Raw genomic sequence first — 9,966 nt, forward strand, 5'->3', positions numbered from 1 at the left:
TTATTAATATTGCTAATTAACTTTACAATTTTCTTAATATAACCAACTGTATATCCCTTATATAAATCCAACATGGTAACAATGTATAACATTTTGATATATTTTCTAAGTTTCCTTTCTAATATTTATGTAAATATTTATATCTATGTTCATTTTGGTTATTGGTATATAATTTTTCCTTTATTGTCTCTGCATGGATTAGGTATTAAAGAATACACTTGTGTCATGGAAGAAATGTAGGATCCATACTTTCTTTAATAAAAAATATCATACAATATTGTAATTAACTTTTCTTTTTAAAAGTGATATGATTCCTTTGTGAACCTATCTAGGCCTGTTGTGTTGTTTGTATGTTCATTTAACTTTGCTATTATTTTCTTTTTAATTTTAACGTTCATTTATGACTTGTTCAATTACTTCATGTGAAATTAGTTTTTTAAATATACTATTTCTTCTTTTTTTTTAACAATGAAGTCGTGTGTTTTATTTGCTAAAGTTGGATGTTTATGCCACAAGGACAAAGGCTCCAACAACGCCCTTGATTTTTTTTCCTCTGTTCACCTGCTGAAGAACTTCGCCTTCACAATGACTGGCTGCTTGGCGAGTTTCCCTTTTCCTAGGACTTTGTAGTAGCCCTACCGTACAACATCAATGATAGGGGAAATGCCCTCCTTGTTTTTGGCAGCATTAATCCTGGTCTGCTCACTGACCACTGTCCACAGCTTACCAAGGTTCACAGTTGGGCAGTAGCTTTGGTTTTTCTTCAAGTGGTAATGCCTCATACCCACTTTACCAAAATAACCTCGATGATATTTGTCGAAGTTGATCCAGTGATGGTGCAGCCCTCCTGCATTGCCATGGCCACCAGGTTGCTTTTGGTGCTTGCCAGTGTGCCAGTGGCCGTGGCTGACGTGCCTGAGGAGCTTCCGCGTCTTTGTTGGGAAAGCATCTTGCAAGCCACCCGCAAAAGAGAAAAGAAAATATACTATTTCTTATTCTCTGAATTTGATTATTTTACACTTATATATTAATTTATATTAAGTTATAATTTGGCATAACAAATTCTGATTATACCTTTTATTTGTTCATTTGCTATGCATTTTCCTTTTTCATTTTTGATAATTGTAATTTTATTTTTTTTTCATTTTCTTATTTTCATCAAATCAACTAGTGGTTCACTTATTCTCTTAAATGTCTCCAGTTCTATATTAATTTGATTTATTTTTAATTTAATCCATTTACTCTTTAACTCAGAATTTTTAGGTGTTTTTAACTTTTTAATTCTATTTTCTTTTAGTATTTTTAGTTGTAATCCCAATTCATTTATTTATTTATTTTTGTCTTTTAGTGAATTAAAATATTTATAGCTACAATTTTCCCCCAACAGACTGTTTTGGCAGTAATGTCAAATATTTTTGAGTGTTGTCTCATTTTTATTATTAAGTTTAATGAAATAACCTATACTTTCTATCATTTATTTGACTATGATTCTTTAGAATAATATTACTTAATGTTCAATGGGTTTGTAATCCTTTTCTTACCATATCTTATATATATATATATATATATATAAATATATATACACACATATATACATATATATATGTGTATATATATATATATATATACATATATACACATATATGTAAAGGTCTGGTACACCAGGGTGAGAGAGGAGTGCAGGTTACTGAAGGCTGTGCCAATGCAGCCCCAGCCCCAGCAAGCCAGGAACAGGCCTTGGGCACCAATAAATCACTATTAGCAGTGGCTGCTTCTGAACCTCTAAGCCCACATATGGTAAAGGAATTGAACAACTGGACAGAAGTAGATTACAGGGGTCTCTTGGCTAGCTGCCCCACCACTCTGCTGTTTTGGCCAGACTTGGACCCAAGTTACAGTCTTGGGTGAAAGTCCCAGATTTGGGAGGAGCACTAGCACACCAGAGCTTGTGGTTGCAGCAGGGTAGGGACCCTCCTTAAAGTTCCAGGGCAGAAAAGAGTGCTTGTCCTCATTCTTAGACTGGAACACAGGCCAAGAGAATAATAAACAACTATTCTTACATCATATCACCTTGGAGGAACTGAAAATTGACAGGTCCTTAGAACTATCTCTGAAAACAATTGCACAAAATCCATGAAGTTTGGCACAGTGTGACCTCTAGACTGGAAGCAGATCTTTCCTTTTACAAAGAGTTAAAAGTCAACTAATAGACTGGGCAAATGAGCAAACAATAGAAAAAAAACATTAAGACCATCAAAGTTACTATGGTGACAACGAAGTTCGAAACACACTCAGAAGAAAGCAAACTCAAAATTCCAATATCCAAAGCCTTCAAGAAAATAATGAATTGGCCTCAGGCCATGGAAGAGCTTAAAAATGATTTTTAAAATAAGTAAGAGAGGGTAAAGCCAATCCTGAACAGCTCTCCTGAGGACTGCTGCTGTGAATAACTTTAAGTATCACTTTAAGCATCTAATTCCATAGTATAGTGAACTTTCTATTTACTCAGCAATAAACTAAAGCATAACATTAATAAATTAAAGCACAGTATTCACACCAACATAACGTAACAACTTATTACTAATGTGGCCACACAGTCTTTAACAAAACATTGCATTCAGTAAGTTACAATCTCCTTAGTCAATACAGAGTGTCCAAGTAAAGTCTTCTTTCATCTTGATATAATGGTAATGAAATTTGAAGATCCTATTGTATTAGAAAGCTGACAGGTACTTAACACCTAGTTTCGTATTAAGCCTCTGTTAAAGAAACAGAAGCTATGAACCCCTGTTGCTGATGTGACAGGAAGGGGTTGAAAAGAGAGGAGCTATGTCATATATAAGGAAGAGCACAAGCAGGACAGTGACACCTTCTTGGGGACAGTGTCATGGAAGCAGGGCAGCTGCTGCTGGAATGAAGACTGAACTGAGAATTGAGAAGAATTGGGAAGAGGAATGAGAATTGAGAACTGAGACAGAATTTCTTGGAGCAAGCCACTGTGGAGGCTGGATTTTGATTTTGAGAACAGATCTTATGAAGACTTCTGAGGGCCAGCCAGAGTTGCCAAGGATTTCCAAGGGCCAGCTGGAGCTGCCCAGAACTTCTGATGGCTAGCTGGACCTTCTGAGGACATCCAAGGGCCAGCCAGAGCTGTAGAAGTCTGAGGAAGCATGACTATGGTGCCAGTATTTTGTAAAAATATTATTGTAACTTTGTTAATGTGTATGCATGTTCTGTGGCTTTGTTAAGCCTTGTCTTCCCAGGCACAGGGACTGTGAAGGATTTGAGATGAACTGTACACTGAGAGTTTCAATGTGGAGCAGAAACTGCATGTAGAGCTGGATAAGGAACTGGGAGCTGTCTGCCTTTGACCCCAGGTGATAGTTTGGTTGATTCAGGTAGGAGCTACCTTCCTCAAGTCAAGATGAAAAGACCTCTCCCTGGATGCTGAGTAGTGACTGATTAATTTGTAACTTACTTGTGACTGAGGGGTAGATGGCCTGTGTGTTTTCTACTACCCTTTGAGAGGGTACTGAGTAATAACTGATGACTGAATAGTGACTGATTTCTAACTTACTGTGTCTCATAGGTGGAAGACATTGACCTTTCATACTTTGTATCCCTAGCCTCCTTAAGGATGATTGAATGAATGAGTTACTAAATGATAGTACTTTGTTGAAAACGATGTGATCACTTTGTTGAAAACTATGTGGCCATTTTAGTGATAAGTTGTTGAGTTGTGAGTTGGTGAATGCTGTATTTTGATTTTCTGTGATAAGCTGTAACATTGTGGATGCTGAACCTTCATTTTCTGTGAATGTTTTGCTATGATTTGTTATTGAATAGAGAATTTGCTATATTACGTAATCACAACCTTGAAAGCTGTTCACAGCAGCAGTCCTCTGGAAAGCTGCTCATGCATGGCTTTACACTTGACAGGAGGTTAGCTTCTGATCATCCTTAAACCAATTAACCTTAAGTGGTAGCAGAAAGTACAAACACCACCCACCCTTTGGTCATAGTAAGTCACAATCTTGGAGCAGCTAGGTGGCACAGTGAATAGAGCACCAGCCATGGAGTCAGGAGAACCTGAGTTCAAATCCAGCCTCAGACACTTAACACTTACTAGCCATGTGACCTTGGGCAAGTCACTTAACCCTAACTGCCCTCCAAAGAGCACAAAAAATTAAAAAAAGTCACAATGTCATCAGTCAATGCAGAGTACCCAAGTGAAGTCTTTCGTCTTTACTTTAGGCTGACTTCCAAACTCCATGGCTCCTCTTCCATGGACTGATCACTCCCAGCTCTTGCCTAGATTCACCCAACTCTTGCCTGGATTCACAGGTAAGCAGCTTTCCACTCCTGTTTCACATCTCAGCTTACAGGGATTGCTTCACTTGAAGCACTTTGAAGTTTCTGTTTCTAGGAAGACAAAGCTTAACAGAGCTACAATGTTCACACAAATTAAGTTTAATAGAGATACAACAACATCTACACATCTTACTAGCAGTATCATCTCAATTCATTTTCTGTCTGACAAAGTAACACAAATCAAGAGAGAAGGGTTCTGTCTGAGAAATCAAAGATATATCAACATTAAAGTCCCAGGACTTCTGTAACAGTAGTGAAGAACTCTATCAGGACTTCTGTCTAAGAACAGCAGATAGGGTAATTTTTGTCTGACAGAACAGCAGACAGAATGCTACAGAGGCCAACATCACAAACATTCTCTCTCTCAGTTCACAAAAAGAAACCCAAATCAACAGACCACTGAAATCACTAGCAATCTCTCAGTTCCCAGCAAGTAACATAGATTAACAATGCTGAAATCAGAAGCATCCTCCCCCTCAGTTCTACCTGGTCCCAGTTTTACTTGAACTTTTCTCTTTTCTGCTTCTTCCTGTTCCACTCTTCTTGTTCCCCTTTTCTGGCAAGCTCCTCCCACCATGAGCTTTGTGTTAAGTGCAGGGAGGTCTTTAAATTTCCTTAGGCCTATTGAGGGCAGGTAAGGTCTTCTAATCCCCTTAGGCATATTAAGGACAACAAAATATATACTGATTCCAGCAAAGACTTTTGATAGGCAAGTCTCCAAGGCACTTAAATAGCTGAAATAAGCAGCAAAGTATTACTTTGCTTGCCATTACAGAGAGGCAGAGGAAAAATTGGAAAAGGAAATGAGAGTGATACAAAAAAAATCACAAATAATGAGTTGACAACTTAGTAAATACACACAAAAATACCAAAGAAAATAATACCTTAAAAAAAGACTAGACATAATTTTAAAAGAGATATAAAATGTCAATGAGAAGAATGCCTTAAAAAGCAGAATTAATCAAATAGAAAAACAGGCACCAAAATCACTGAAGAAAATAATTACTTAAATATTAGCAATTGGAAGCTAATGACTTTTTGAGAAATCAAGAAACAATTAAACAAAACCAAAAGAATTAGGAAAAAAAACAGAAGACAGTGTGAAATATTTCATTGGAAGGACAGCAAACCTGGAAAATAGTTCCAGAAGAGATAATTTAAACTTTTTTTTGAACTACTTGAAAGCCATGCCCATCATCGTTAAAGAAATTATCAAGGAAAACTTTCTTGATATTCCAGAACCAAAGGGTTAAATAGAAATGGAAAAATTCCACTGATCACCTCCTGAGATTCCAAAATGAAAACTACTAGGGATATCCTAGTGAATTCTGGATTTTCCAGGTCAAAGAGAAAGTATTGCAAGTAGACAGAAAGAAATAATTAAAGTATGGTGGAGCCATAGTCAGGAAAATTCAAAATTTAGCAGCTTCTACATTGAACAATTGGGGGCATGAAATGTGATATTCCAGAGGGAAAAGGAGCTAGGATTATAACAAAGAACCACCTATCATGCAAAACTGAAAAAAAATCCTTCTGGGGGGAGGGGAGGATAATTTTTCAATAAGATAGAGCATGTTCAAGCATTCTTGATGAAAAGACCAGAGTTGAATAGAAAATTAGACTTTTAAGTACAAGACCCAAGAGAAACATGAAAAGGTAAACAGGAAAGGGAAATCATAAGGAACTTCATAAGGTTAATCTATTTAAATTCCTTCATGGGAAATGATACTTGTAACTCATAAGAACTTTGTCATTATTAGGGCAGACAGAAGGTGTATATATAGAAAGCACAGGTGTGAGTTGAATATCAAGGGATCATATCTAAAAAATGAAATTAAGAAGTGAGAGAGGAAATGTACTGGGAGAAAAGGAAAGGGAGATGTAGAATGTGGTAAATTATCTTGCATAAAATAGGCAAGAAAAAGCTTTTACAGTGAAATGGAAAAGGGGCAGGTGATGGAGAGAAAGTGAATTTTACTCTTATCAGAATTGATTCAAAGAGGGAATAGGATACATATTCAATTTGGTGTAGAAATCTAATTTACTTTATAGGAAAGGATGAAGGGAAGGGAATCAGAAAAGGTGGTGGGGGGTAGAGGGGTGATAGAAAAGAGGCCAGATTGTATGTCAGGGTAGTCAGAAGCAAAATATATTTGAGGAGGGATGGAGTGAAACAAGAGAGATAATAGAATTAAAATGTGGGGGAGAATGAAAGGATGAATACAGTTAGCAATAGTAACTGAAAAACCATTGAAACAAGTTTCTCTCATAAAGGCTTCATTTCTCAAACAGAGAACTGAATCAAATATATAAAAAATAAGTCATTTATTCAGGTGATCAATTATCAAAAGACATGAACAGTTTTCATATGAAATAATCAAAGCTATCTATAGCCATATGGGGGAAAAATGTGATAAATCACTCTTGTTTGGAGAAATGAAAATTGAAACATTTCTGATGTACTATCTCATACCTATTAGAGTGACTATTAGGAAACTAAGGAAATGACAAAGGAAAATGACAAATGGTGGAGGAGAATGTCGGGGAAAATGATACATTAATTTTCTGTTGGTAGAGTTGTGAACTTATTTACCCGTTCTGTAGAGAAGTTTGGAACTATGCTGAAAGGGCTATAAAACCATGCATACTCTTTGACTTAGCAATTCCACTATTAGGCCTGCATTCCAAAAGAGATAAAAAACAAAAAGAAAGAAAAGAAAACTAAACAAAACAAAAGAAAAAAGAAAAGAAAAGTACCTATATGTACAAAATATTTATAACAGCTCTTTTCTGGGGCCAAAGAATTGGAAGTTGAAGATATACCCATCAGTTAGGGAAAATTGAACAAATTGTGGTATGTGATTATGATGGGATACTGTTGTGCTATGAAAAACAATTAACAGGATTCTCTCAGAAAATCCTGGAAAGACTTACATAAGCTGATGCAAAGTATAATGTACTTTGTACAAAGAATCAGGGATATTACAAGAAGATCAGCTATGAATGACTTAACTATTCCTAACAATACAGTGATCCAAGACAACTCTGGAGAACTTATGGTGAAAAATGATACTCATCTCCAGGGGAAGAGCTGATGGTATCTGAATACAGAATAAAGCATACTTTATTTTTTTTTTGAGGTTTATTTGTGTATTTTGTTTTGGGCTTTTTATGTTTTCTTTCACAACATGGCTATTATTGGAAATGTTTTGAATGATTACTCATGTATAATATATCAGATTGTCTTCTCAATGGGGGCTTGGGGGGGAGGGAAGGAGACAATTTGCAACTAAATGTTTTAGGAATGCATGTTAAAAATATTTTTGCCTGTAAATGGGGAAAATAAAATACTAAATTAAAAAATTAATAGAGGTCTAATAAATAAACACTTGCAAAATATTTAGACTTTAGAAAGTTGTATTCAATAATTATTAGAGGTCTCTCAGACCTTTTTATTTTAAATTAAATTTTATGTTTATTTTTAGTTTACATTATTCATTTCCACAGGATTTTTTGTGTCTTTTTGGAGGGCAATTGTGGTTAAGTAACTTGCCCAAGTTTACACGGCTAGTGTTTTTGTGTAGTTATTAAGTGTCTCAGGCCGGAACCGAACTCAGGTCCTCCCCACTCCTGGGCCAGCACTTTACTCACTGCACCACTTAGCAGCCCCTATTTCCACAGGATTTTGAGTTACAAATTTTCTCCCTGTCTTTTCCCTACTCACCACCCCAAAATAGCGATTCCACTGCATGCCCCCCTCCCCTAATCTGCTCTCTCCTATATTGTCCCCCATTTCCTCTCCAACTTTCCAGTAGGGCAAGATGCATCTCTATATCCCAGTGCCTATATATCTTATTTCTCAGTTGCATGTAAAAAAAATACTATTTTTTAAATCTTTGATTTTAAAACTTTGAATTCCAGATTCTTTCCCTTCCTCCCTCATCATCCACTTTTACTGGGAAGACAAGCAATTCCATAGAGGTTGTACATGTGTAGCTATGCAAAATATTTCTATAATGGATATATCATGAAAGACTAATTATATTTCCCTCCATCCTATCCCCCAACTTGTTCTATTCTCTTCTTTGACTCTGTCCCTTTTCAAAAGTGTCTGCTTCTAACTTCCCTCCCCTCCAACCTTTTTTTTTTTTTATAAAATTCTTTTCATATCCTTAACTTCTTTCTTGGCAGTTTTGGTTTAAATTTAGACAGGACTTAAAGTTGTATAATGCCCCTCCCCATACACTCACAAGCACACACATGCACCCACACACCCCAAATATTACATTATTATCCATTTCTTCTTGTATTTCTTTTTCTTCTAATTTTTATTTAACTATTTAGAAGCTACGTCATGGAATGCACACACACATAAGTTGAAGGGACCTATTGTCAGTTAATTTCAACAATATTTAGGTTTTTTTTCTCATTGTCTATTTTAACTTTGTCTATTTTTTATTGCCTTATCTGAAATCACAATTACTACCTTACTAACTGTGGTTGTGTCTGTGTGTGTGTGTGTGTGTGTGTGTGTGTGTGTGTGTGTGTGTATGTGCATGTGTGTGTTCAGCTTTGGCTTAATTGATTTTGCTCCAATCCATTATTTTAACTCAGTGAGAGCCTTTACATTTCATGTGTGTTTATTTTAAACAACATAATATTTATTTTGTTTTCTAATCTGTTTTACTAAACTTCTATTTCATGGGTGAGTATATTCCATTCACATTCAAAGTCCATTGTTGATTTCCCTTTGTTCTTTTTTCTTATACTTTTTCTTATATATAATCCTAATTCCTTTTTGGTTAAATTAATTTTATTTTATTTTTCCATCTTTAGTATCCACTCTTCAAATTTTGAGCTAATTTTGCTGATGCTTAATCCTTCTCTCAATCTGCAATTTCTCTTATATTCTCCTTTTTTTCTTTCCTATTCCCATATATATATATATATATATATATATATCCCTATTGATGTAAATGTATTTCTACATTAAAGTCTTTTTGTATGTATTTGTGTTTTGCCTTCATTAAAACAGTTTAAACAAAAGTGAAATTTAAGTGAATTTCCCCCATCTTTTAAAGTTTTCATATTGGATTTAAGTGAGGGGGGAATGTGCAAAATCATCAACTTCACTCTCTCCTCTGGAACCATCTAGATCCTGTGCCAGATATGGATCAGGGGAAAATGGAGATGGGCAAAGATGCAATGAAGAACCTTGGCCTTTTCAGGCTAAGGTCTTTAACTGGTCTCAGTTTGACTAAAGCAGCACCTATTCAGTGATTAAGACAATAAAAAAATGAGGCAAAGAATGGACGCTTTAAAGAAATGGATCTGGAAGGGAAGACGTACAGGGTACCTGTCCAAAATAGAAACAATTGTATTTTACATTCATTCTGTGCCAAAGTGGGCTCAAACAAAGACCAAGTAGAGCTTGTTCTGGGATCAGAGTGATTTGGAGTTAAGAGAAAAACAAAACAAAACAAAATCTCAGAGATGAAAATTCCCTTTCAGAAGACCACCTGCAGGTTAGGGTATGATACATTATATGGAGAAAGAAAGAAAGAAAGAAAGAAAGAAAGAAAGAAAGAAAGAAAG

At 35.6% G+C, this 9,966-nt stretch overlaps 1 pseudogene; it reads right to left on the reverse strand.

The window, feature by feature from the left end:
* Positions 1 to 504: 504 nt before the first annotated feature.
* On the reverse strand, positions 505 to 4,948 carry LOC138158329 (large ribosomal subunit protein uL15 pseudogene; annotated as a pseudogene).
* Between the last annotated feature and the right edge of the window lie 5,018 nt (positions 4,949 to 9,966).

Source organism: Petaurus breviceps, unplaced genomic scaffold (assembly GCF_028583685.1).
Source record: "Petaurus breviceps papuanus isolate PSGF00001 unplaced genomic scaffold, PetGlider_PUasm1.0 174, whole genome shotgun sequence".
Taxonomy (NCBI): Eukaryota; Metazoa; Chordata; class Mammalia; order Diprotodontia; family Petauridae; genus Petaurus; species Petaurus breviceps.